This window comes from Mirounga angustirostris, unplaced genomic scaffold, assembly GCF_029215605.1.
Source record: "Mirounga angustirostris isolate CCGP_5_RB_7025 unplaced genomic scaffold, mMirAng1.0.hap1 SCAF_5, whole genome shotgun sequence".
Taxonomy (NCBI): Eukaryota; Metazoa; Chordata; class Mammalia; order Carnivora; family Phocidae; genus Mirounga; species Mirounga angustirostris.
The window spans coordinates 14,564,924-14,574,995 of NW_026991713.1; the positions used below are offsets into that span (position 1 = coordinate 14,564,924).

At 41.5% G+C, this 10,072-nt stretch overlaps 1 protein-coding gene across 1 annotated transcript in view; it reads left to right on the forward strand.

The window, feature by feature from the left end:
- The window catches only part of BPIFC (BPI fold containing family C), a 55,957-nt gene that overhangs the window by 1,956 nt on the left and 43,929 nt on the right, over positions 1-10,072 (forward strand). The window contains exon 2 of the mRNA XM_045867014.2: positions 1,909-2,006. The gene's annotated coding sequence lies outside the window, so the exon portion shown is untranslated. The remainder of the gene's footprint in view (positions 1-1,908; positions 2,007-10,072) is intronic.

The following is a 10,072-nucleotide window of genomic DNA, read 5'->3' on the forward strand; positions in this document are numbered from 1 at the left end:
GGCAGTACTTGTCCACATCCTGATCTTCATTGGTTAAATAAACATGTATTGAACACCTACTTTGTGCTAGATGTTATTCCAGGTGCTGGGGACTCAAAGATTGAATTCACAGTTGACTGAATCAACTCTTGTAGTAGAGTGTAATGAGTTTTTTGTTTATGACAGAGATAATAACAATTCTGGGGACTGGGGTACACAGAGAAGGGTGGTTGTGCCAGTAGGATTCTTTTTTTTTTTTTTTAATTTCTTTTTATCATGTTATGTTAGTCACCATACAGTACATCATTAGTTTTTGACGTAGTGTTCCATGATTCACTGTTTGCATATAACATCCAGTGCTCCATGCAATACGTGCCCTCTTTAATACCCATCTTTAGTGGCAAACAATATGAGATTGAGGAAGGGTGGCAGGACCAGGGTGGCTCAGTGTGGCCAGAGGGAAGGACACAGTGGGTACATCTCAGATAAAGAAGATCCTTGAGCTAAGCCAAGGATTTGAGACACATTCTAGAATGTGTGGGAAGCCAACGGAGAGTTTTAAGCAAGGGATTCTTTATCGGGTTTCTTAGTTCTGAGCAATAGAGACTGACTCTGGCTGACTAAGAAAAGGAACATGTTAAAAAGGATACTGGATAGCTCAGGAAATTCTGGGAAGGACTAAAGAAGTGGTTCCAGGCTAGTTCCGGGAATGAAACTCAGAACCACGCTGAAGAACTGGCCTGATGGGGAAACTAACCTGACTGACTGGGATTGCCCCACCCTGCCCTGGAGGAGACTGCTGTTGCCCTGGAGGAGACTGCTGTTTCCCTGACAGGAACCACTGCGGAATGGCGGCCACCTTCAAATGCTACACGTTTTTGCGGCCTCTCACACCAACAAAATGCCAAGCTTCCAAAAGAGCCAGTTTCCTCACCTTGCTCACTTCTAAATCAAAGGCTCATAGGGATACATCTGATTAAGGGAGACTGGAGTCCAATGCCTGAGTCCTGGCTGCAAAGGAGACTGAGATTGGGGGATCTGAACTCCTTCCTTGGGAAGGCAAATACCCCAAATGTAAAAAAAAAAAAAAAAAGGCCATTCAAAAGATGGTAGGAAGCCATGAGTCTGACAGGCATACACCACAAAGGACATAGGTCAGATCTGAAATGTGACTCTATCACCTGTCGAGTGTAGGGGATATATTAGATCAGGGTTCCTCAACCTTGGCGCTGTTGACCCTTGGGCTTCATGAATCTTAGTTGTGGAGGACTATCCTATGCCTTGTAGGATGTTTAGCAGCATCTCTAGTCTATCCACAAAATGCTACTAGAAACCTCTCTCCCAATTATAAAAACCAAGGATGTCCTCAAACTTGGACACATATTCCCTAGAGGGTGAAATTGCCTTGAAAACCATTGGATTGGGGACCAGCTTAGTTTGGAGGCTCTTTTGGTAACAGAAGAAAGGAATTAGTGGAATGACGGTAAGAATGGAGATGATGGGTGGGCAGGGATGATGTTACAGAGGTAGAAATAATAGAAATTGGAAAATGGCTATATTTGGAGGTCTTATAAGTTAGAATATAGCTTCAGCTGCCCTAAGAGATATGAAATAATAGTGACCTAAACAAGACTTGTTTATTTCTCTCTGAGATACCATTCTTGGAGAAAGCAGTGCAAGGCTAATATGATGGCCATCTTTAGAGACCATCTACCCCAGTCTACCTCTCAGTACGTTGTAAACCTGGATAAATTTCCATCTATAAAAATGAAAATAGTAAATAAGAATGTATCAGACAGCTGTGTTGTAAAGATTGAGATAATACCTTTTCTGTTTTTTTTGTTGTAAACCATTAAATTTGTGATGATTTGTTAAAACAATAGAAAACCAATCTAACTGGGATCCTTGTCTCAATCCTTTGCCCATTAGGTATAACCATCGGCATGGCAGAAGTAATCCAACCACAGGAGGTTAGAAGGGTCCTGGAAGAGAACCAGAACATTCTCAAGGCACCACCAAGATTTAAGGTACTCTGGAGGATAATTCTCCAAAACTTCAAAGATCCATGACAATGTTACATAGCCTCTCTCAACTACTTCCCTCCTTCATAATTTTTTTAAATTTCTTGCAGGATGTCACTTTAATGTCTGCAAGCAACAGTTACTGCAACTTTCAAAGAGTTCAGAAATTTGCATTTCTTTTTTTTTAATGGACCATTTTATAGAATACTAAAAGGGACAATATCACTTTTCTATGGGAATACATATACTCCCTGTAGACTTTTTTTAAATAAACATTTTATTTTAGAATGGTTTTAGACTTATAGAATGATTTAGGGGCACCTGGGTGGCTCAGTCGGTTAAGCAGCTGCCTTCAGTTCAGGTCATGATCCCCAGGTCCTGGGATTAAGCCCTGCATCGGGCTCTCTGCTCAGCAGGGAGCCTGCTTCTTCCTCTGCCTGCCACTCTGCCTATTTGTGCTCTCTCTCTCTGTCAAATAAATAAATAAAATCTTTTTAAAAAAAGATTTATAGAATGATTTAAAGACTTATATACCACACACCCAGTTATCCCTATAAATAACATCACAGATGAGTGTAGAACATTTATCACAATTAATGAATTAATGTTGATATATTTGTATCAACCAAAGTCCATACTTAATTCAGATTCCCTCAGTTTTTTCTTTCCTTTTTTTTTTAAGGATTTTATTTATTTATTTGAGAGAGAGAATGAGATAGAGAGCATGAGAGGGGGGAGGGTCAGAGAGAGAGGCAGACTCCCTGCTGAGCAGGGAGCCGGACGTGGGACTCGATCCCGGGACTCCAGGATCATGACCTGAGCCGAAGGCAGTGGCTTAACCAACTGAGCCACCCAGGCACCCTCCCTCAGTTTTTTCTTAACGTCCTTTTTCTGTTCCAAGATCCCATCCAGGACACCACATTACATTTATTCATCATGTCTCCTTAGGCTCTTCTGGGCTATGACAGTTTCTTAAACTTCCCTTTTTTTAATGACCTTGACAGTTTTAATGATTACTGGTCAGGTATTTTGTAGAACATCCCTCAGCTGGGATTTGTCTGATGTTTTCTCGTGATTAGACTGAGGTAACATGCTCCTAGGAAGAAGACCACTGAAGTCAAGGTGCCATTCTCATTCCATCAACAGTGTATACTGGCAATATGACTTCTCACTGTTGCTGTTAATCCTGACCGCTTGGTTTCTCCACTGTAAAGGTACTCCTTTGTTCTCCTTTTCATATTGTAGCCTTTGGAAGAAAGTCACTATGTGCAGCCCACACCTAGAGTGGGAGTTATGCTATACCTTATTAGGGGTGGAGAATCTACGTAAATCATTTGAATTTCTTCTGGACAGGAGATTTCTTTTTTAAAGATTTTATTTATTTACTTGACAGAGATAGAGAGACAAGTAGGCAGAGTAGCAGGCAGAGGGAGAGGGAGAAGCAGGCTCCCCACTGAGCAGGGAGCCCAATGTGGGACTCGATCCCAGGACCCTGGGATCATGACCTGAGCCAAAGGCAGATGCTTAACTGACTGAGCCACCCAGGTATCCCCTGTACAGGAGATTTATCTATTCTCTATTTATTCAATCCTTTATATCAGTGTGGACTTATATTTATTTTATACTTTGGCTTATAATCCAATACTGCTTCATTTAATTTTTTGCTCAAATTGTTCCAGCTTTGGCCGCTGGGAAATCTTTCATTTGGCTACTGTATCCACTTGACATCATTGTGGATTTTTGTTCATCTGTCCTTTTTTTTTCTGTTTTTGAACACTTTCTTATTTTCTGGCACTGTAAGATGCTCTAGTATCATTTTGTATGTATCCTACCCCAACCCTAGAATCAACCATTTTTCCAAGGTGCACTAGTTCTTTTTACTGGAGAGTGGTATTAGAAACCAAGATCTGGGTGCTAGGTGCTCATTGCATTTGAGGTGTTACTGCTTCTAAGCCTTCTCAGCTAACACAACAGGGAGATACGTGTATGTACACACTATTTCCATATCTAACCATCTGTATCTATATTAAGCTGAGTGTGAGTTCATTCTGATGTTTCCAACTCTAATCCTTTACCACACGTCATTCTGGTCTCCTCCCTTGCTTATCTGTAACTTCCCAATCCAACTGTGACAAATCTAGCTCCCCCCACCATCCACCATCCATTTACTTAATCATTCATTTCCAGAATCTATGTATAGTGGTTTCAGGATTCTTAGCCCATACCCTTGTCAAAAACAACATTGTCAACCAGAGTATAGTGCTTCAACAGCAGTCCCTGCTGCCCTTTGTCTTACAGCTTCCATTCATTCCCCAAAGACACAGGTCAGCACCTTGTTCCCCAATCCCCTTCAGCAAGGTTGTTTCATACATTTGTAATACATTTAGATTCTTTCCTCACATTCTGCATTCTTTCTTGGACCCCTCAACCTCCTATGTGATTTTTTTAAAATTTACATACATTAAGATTTACTCTTTGATCTGTAAAGTTCTATCAGTTTTGACAAATGCATAATGTCTTATTTCACTAACCTGAAAAATCCCCTGCGCTTCAACCTTCTCCACCACAGCCCCCCAGCCTCTGGCAATTACTGATCTCTTTACCATCTCTTTAGTTTTGCCTTTTCCAGAATGTCATATGATTGGAATCATTGTATGGCATTTTCTGGCTTCCCGACTAACTTCTTTTACTTAGCAATATGCAGTTGGGATGAATCCATTGTCTTTTTGTGGCTTCCTAGCTCATTTCTTTTTAATGTTGAATAACATCCCATTGTATGGATGTACTACAGTTTATCCATTCACCTACTGAAGGACATCTTGGATGCTTCCAGTTTGGGACAATTATGAATAAAACTGCTGTAAACATTTGTGATTGTGCAGGTTTTTACGTGGACCCAAGTTTTCAAATCAGTTGGATAAACACCCAGAAACACCATTGCTGGGTCGTATGGCAAGACTAGGTTTAATTTTGTAAGAAACTACCAAACTGTTTTCCAATATGGCTATACCATTTTGCATTCTCTTTAGCAATGAATGAGAGTTCCTGTTTCTCTACATCCTCACCATTGATTTGTATTGTCAGGTTGTTTTTAATTTTAGTCATTCTAATAGATGTATCTCATTGCTTTAATTTGCAATTCTTAATAACAATGTTGAGCATCTTTATGTTTATTTGCCATCTATAGATCTTCTTCAGTGAGGTCTCTTCAAATCTCTTGCCCACTTTTTAAATGTTTTTTTTCTTATTGTTGAGTTTCCTGCAGTTTTCTGAATATAAATCAGATTTCTGTGCATGATTAAAAACCCTTCACAGTCCATCTGGAAACCACTTTCTTCAATCCGCCCAATGACCCCTATAGACTACTCATATTGCACTACTCCAGAATGCCTCTCCCCCTGCTTTACATCCTCTCCCACCAAGTAAGTTTGGATGTTCCTGTGCTTTTGTACATGCTGACCCTTCTGCCTGGAATACTTTCCTTTTCCTTCTTCCAAGGAAAGTATGTTGCTCCTTCCTTTTGTTCCAAGAGCACTTGGAACATGCTTTTCAATGTTATCCATCGCATCATGGTGCAATTATTTGCCCATCAGGCTTTCTCCAGTCTTAGGTTATGAGTTTTTCAAGGGGAAAAGGCAGGTCTTAATCCATCTTCACAACGTTCAGTCCCCACCTCCCTTGTTAGGACTGGTTAAGCAAAATTTAAAATGGTTTAAAGATATCCATGCTTATCTCTGAGTTCTTGATATATCTGTTTGGAAAGTAAGATTTTCACTCTATCTCCACCAAAGAAAGCCAGGTTGGCCTTAGTTTGAGTGTCTACTTAAATCCAATCCATTTTCCTGAGTCTTGAGCTTTAATTTACACAGTGTTTCTAATTTAGCCCTGGAGAAGGGCTTGAGAATTTGCATTTCTAATGATTTCCAGGTGATGCTACTGTGAAACCACACTTTGGGAACCACTGGTCTATACCATGTGGTCTTGCTGTGGTTGTTCTGGGTTTTCTTAACACTTATAAAGCACGTTGAGGTATCTGCTATGCTTGGTGAGAAATTGAAATGGACCTTAAAAAGTGTTGTGAAATGAAATTAGAACCGTGCAAGTTAGGAAAAGAATCTTCAGAAGTTGTTGAAATGATTAAAACCCTATTGAAGGGGCGCCTGGGTGGCTCAGTTGGTTGGGCGACTGCCTTCGGCTCAGGTCATGATCCTGGAGTCCCGGGATCGAGTCCCGGGATCGAGTCCTGCATCGGGCTCCCTGTTCGGCAGGGAGCCTGCTTCTGCCTCTGACCCTCCCCCCTCTCATGTGCTCTCTGTCTCTCTCATTCTCTCTGTCTCAAATAAATAAATAAAATCTTTAAAAAAAAAAGACCCAATTGAAGGACCAAATGAAGATGTCTGGAATCTATTGAAAGAAAGAAATAAAAATATTCTTGGAAAGCAAACTAGAAGGAGGCATACAGAAGACAGGGATAAGGGGTGGAAGGAGCATCAAGGATTTTCACATCTCGATATGTAAACCTCAGGGTTGTTTGAAACTGTCACCAAGAGAATGTATTCAAATATGTATTGGATAATTAAGAAAAATATTATTAGGGGGCGCCTGGGTGGATCAGTCATTAAGCCTCTGCCTTCAGCTCAGGTCATGATCCCAGGGTCCTGGGATCGAGCCTCGCATCGGGCTCCCTGCTCGGTGGGAAGCCTGCTTCTCCCTCTCCCACTCCCCCTGCTTGTGTTCCCTCTCTCGCTGTATCTCTCTCTGTCAAATAAATAAGTAAAATCTTTTAAAAAAAAAAAAGGAAAAATATTATTAGGAATATTAGAATCTGACCCTCCAGAGGCATGCCATTTTCTACAGCAAGGGCTAGATAGAATACTTGAATATACTTTATTTTCTTGGTTCTTTTTTTTTTTTTAAAGATTTTATTTATTTATTTGAGAGAGAGAGAGAATGAGAGACAGAGAGCATGAGAGGGAGGAGGGTCAGAGGGAGAAGCAGACTCCCCGCCGAGCAGGGAGCCCGATGTGGGACTCGATCCCGGGACTCCAGGATCATGACCTGAGCTGAAGGCAGTCGCCCAACCAACTGAGCCACCCAGGTGCCCCTATTTTCTTGGTTCTTAATCAAGGCCTGTCCAAGGACATTAGCCATAGTCTGGAGACATTTTTGTCACAACTGGGGTAGGCGAAAGTGGTGCTACTAACATCAGGGTAGAGGCAAGGGGTGCTGCTAAATGTCCTACAATGCATAGGATAGTCCCCACATCAAAGAATTACACGGTCCAAAATGTCAATAGCGTTGAGGTAGAGAAATTCTTGTCTGTCTGAACTGGGCTCGCACTGGTGGTTCTCAGACATTTCAGAGCTGTATCACATTATCTGTTTGCTTGGTTCCACAATATCTCTCATGTCTCATAAAAGACATGTATGTTTATTTCAAATTTAAAATGAATTTAGTTTTTTATTATGTTCAGTTAACCACTGTATAGTACATAATTAGCCCTCAATACAGTGTTCAGCGATTCATTAGTTAAGTATAAAACCCAGTGCTCATCACAGCACGTGCCCTCCTCAATACGCATCACCCTGTTACTCCCTCCCCCCACCATCCTCCCCTCTGAAACCCCCAGACTGTTTCTCGGGGTCCATAGTCTCTCATGGTTCATCTTCCTCTCTGATTTCTCCCCCTTTGGATTTCCCTCCGTTCCCCTACATTCCTCCATGCTATTGCTCATGTTATTCAGCCATCAGAAATGATGAATACCCACCATTTGCATCGACATGGATGGAACTGGAGGGGATTATGTTAAACGAAGTAAGTCAAACAGACAAAGACAATTATATGGTTTCACGCAAATTTAACATGAACTTAAATTCAGTTTGAACTACAAGTAATAAATTGTACTCCCTTTTAGACAACTGATAATAAGTGAGGTAAGTGAGTAAGTGGGTTTGTTTTGTTTATTTTTCAAAACCGGAAGGGAGTCCATGCTGTAAACTGTTCCAGAGTGTGATTAGCGGGAGAGCCACGGTCTGGTCTGTCGTCACAGGCATCAGGAGAGGGTGGCCTGGGACAGAGCTGGGAAGAGAGGGGAGATGCTTGCTGCCAGGTGACACGGTGATTCTGCCAGATGTCTCCTCAGCCCATCCAGAGTGAACTGTAGGGTCACTGATCTCTCTCAAGAGCCACACAAGTTCCAGACAGCTTCCTCTGGGCTGGAATAAGCTAGCAACTTCAAACAGACACATCTATCTGTGTCACTGTCATGGATTCAATTAGCAGCTTGGAAAACCAGAGGTACTGCCTAGCAACAGCATCCTTCTCTCTCCTCACCTTCCACATCCCCTGGGTTGTGGGTTGCCCTTTAGCGACCTTCCTGAAGAGGCAGTTTGGCATAGTGGTTAAGGGCACAGACTCCAGGAAGCGGGACACCTGGGTCCTGAGTCCTGGCTCTACAACCTTAGCCGTGATACCTAAGCTTCGGCATATACTTGGTTTTCTCACCTATAAAATTGAGATAATATTAGTACCTCACACAGTCTTGGTGGGGATTTAATAAGTAATATATGGCTGGTGCCCAGAGCATAACAACAACAACAAAAAATGTTAGCTCTTATTTTTCCCTACCTCTTATTCCCTCTTCACGGTGTCCTTTTAACCAGATTTCACAACACAAAATGTTGGTTCATTACCAACCCCCCACCGCAATATATAGATAATCCCTGTCCTCTCTCACTTTACTCTCCTGCAAAGAATAACATAATTTGTCTTCCAAGCTCAAAAAAGTCTGGTATTCAGCAGCTTTTTCCTATATGGGAATAGCCCAGACATTCCAGAAACCAAGAAGTATGATGCTCAGTTCCTTAACACTATATCTTGAAGTTTTTCTTTAACGAACAATTATTCTACCTAGTTAATTATGATGTTTCTTTGGAGTTTTAATTAAAGGTGTCCCTTGATCTGCAGAGACTAACATGCTGTCAGCCATTAGTAAGTGAAATAATTAATCTTGCTTTCTAGATTGCCATCGTGGGTAGGCTGGATAAGCAGGATTTCCCAGCAAATTTTCAGTTAAATCTGAAAAACTAAAATAAACAGTGAAACTGGACATAGTGCTACTGACTTTTGTTGTGATGATGAATTCAGCAAATTTGCCTTAAAGACACTCCTTGAGCAGAAAGGAGGCTAAGGAGCTGAAATCTCAGGCCCTTTCTAAATGAAATAAAACAAACTAGCTGCCCTCTCTTCTTCCATCTTTTTTTCCTAAACTCGAATTATTTGAGCCTCTTTTTCTAGAATTATTCCATGTCCCACCTGAGCTGCACCATTATTTACTTTACTTTTCCCCATAAATCAGCCCACTTTTTAAACTGTATGTACATTGGTTTAGGGGTGCCTGGGTGGCTCAGTTTGTTAAGTATCTGACTCTTGATTTTGGCTCAGGTCATGATCTCAGGGTCATGAGATTGAGCCCCGCATCAGATTCCATGCTCAACACAGAGCCTGCTTAAGATTCTCTTTCCCCCTCTCCTTCTGCCTCTCTCTCTCTTCTTTCTCTCCCTCTCTAAAAAGCCATATGTACATTTGTTTAAAAAGGAAAGCTATGTAAAGGGAAAACTTATTAATTTCCAAATAGAGGGTAAATGTAAAAAATAAATACCATGGAAATTAAACTTTGTATGTTTAAAATAGAGAAACATAATGATGCATCTTATTAATAATGTATGAAAAACTATGTGCTAGTTCATTCAGTTCAATTCTCTCAGTGACTCTGAAAAGGATGGCGGAGACCCAGGAGTGGAGCGCATTGCCCAGGGTCCTAGGTGGGGTGGGCAGGGCAGTTCCCTGTGAGGCGAGAGCCCAGCACTGCAGGACAGAGTCCCCGGTTCACTTTCTCCAGGCCACCCTTCCTGAGAACTCCCCTCAAATCCTGTGCCAGATGCCCCAGGATAGACAACAATGATTCAGGTTTCCACCAAGACTTTCAGGTTTTCCAGGGCAAAAGGAAAAATTAATATTTGTGTCTGGCAAAATACAGCTGTGTTACAATGATCAGCTTCCCTGTAAGTCTA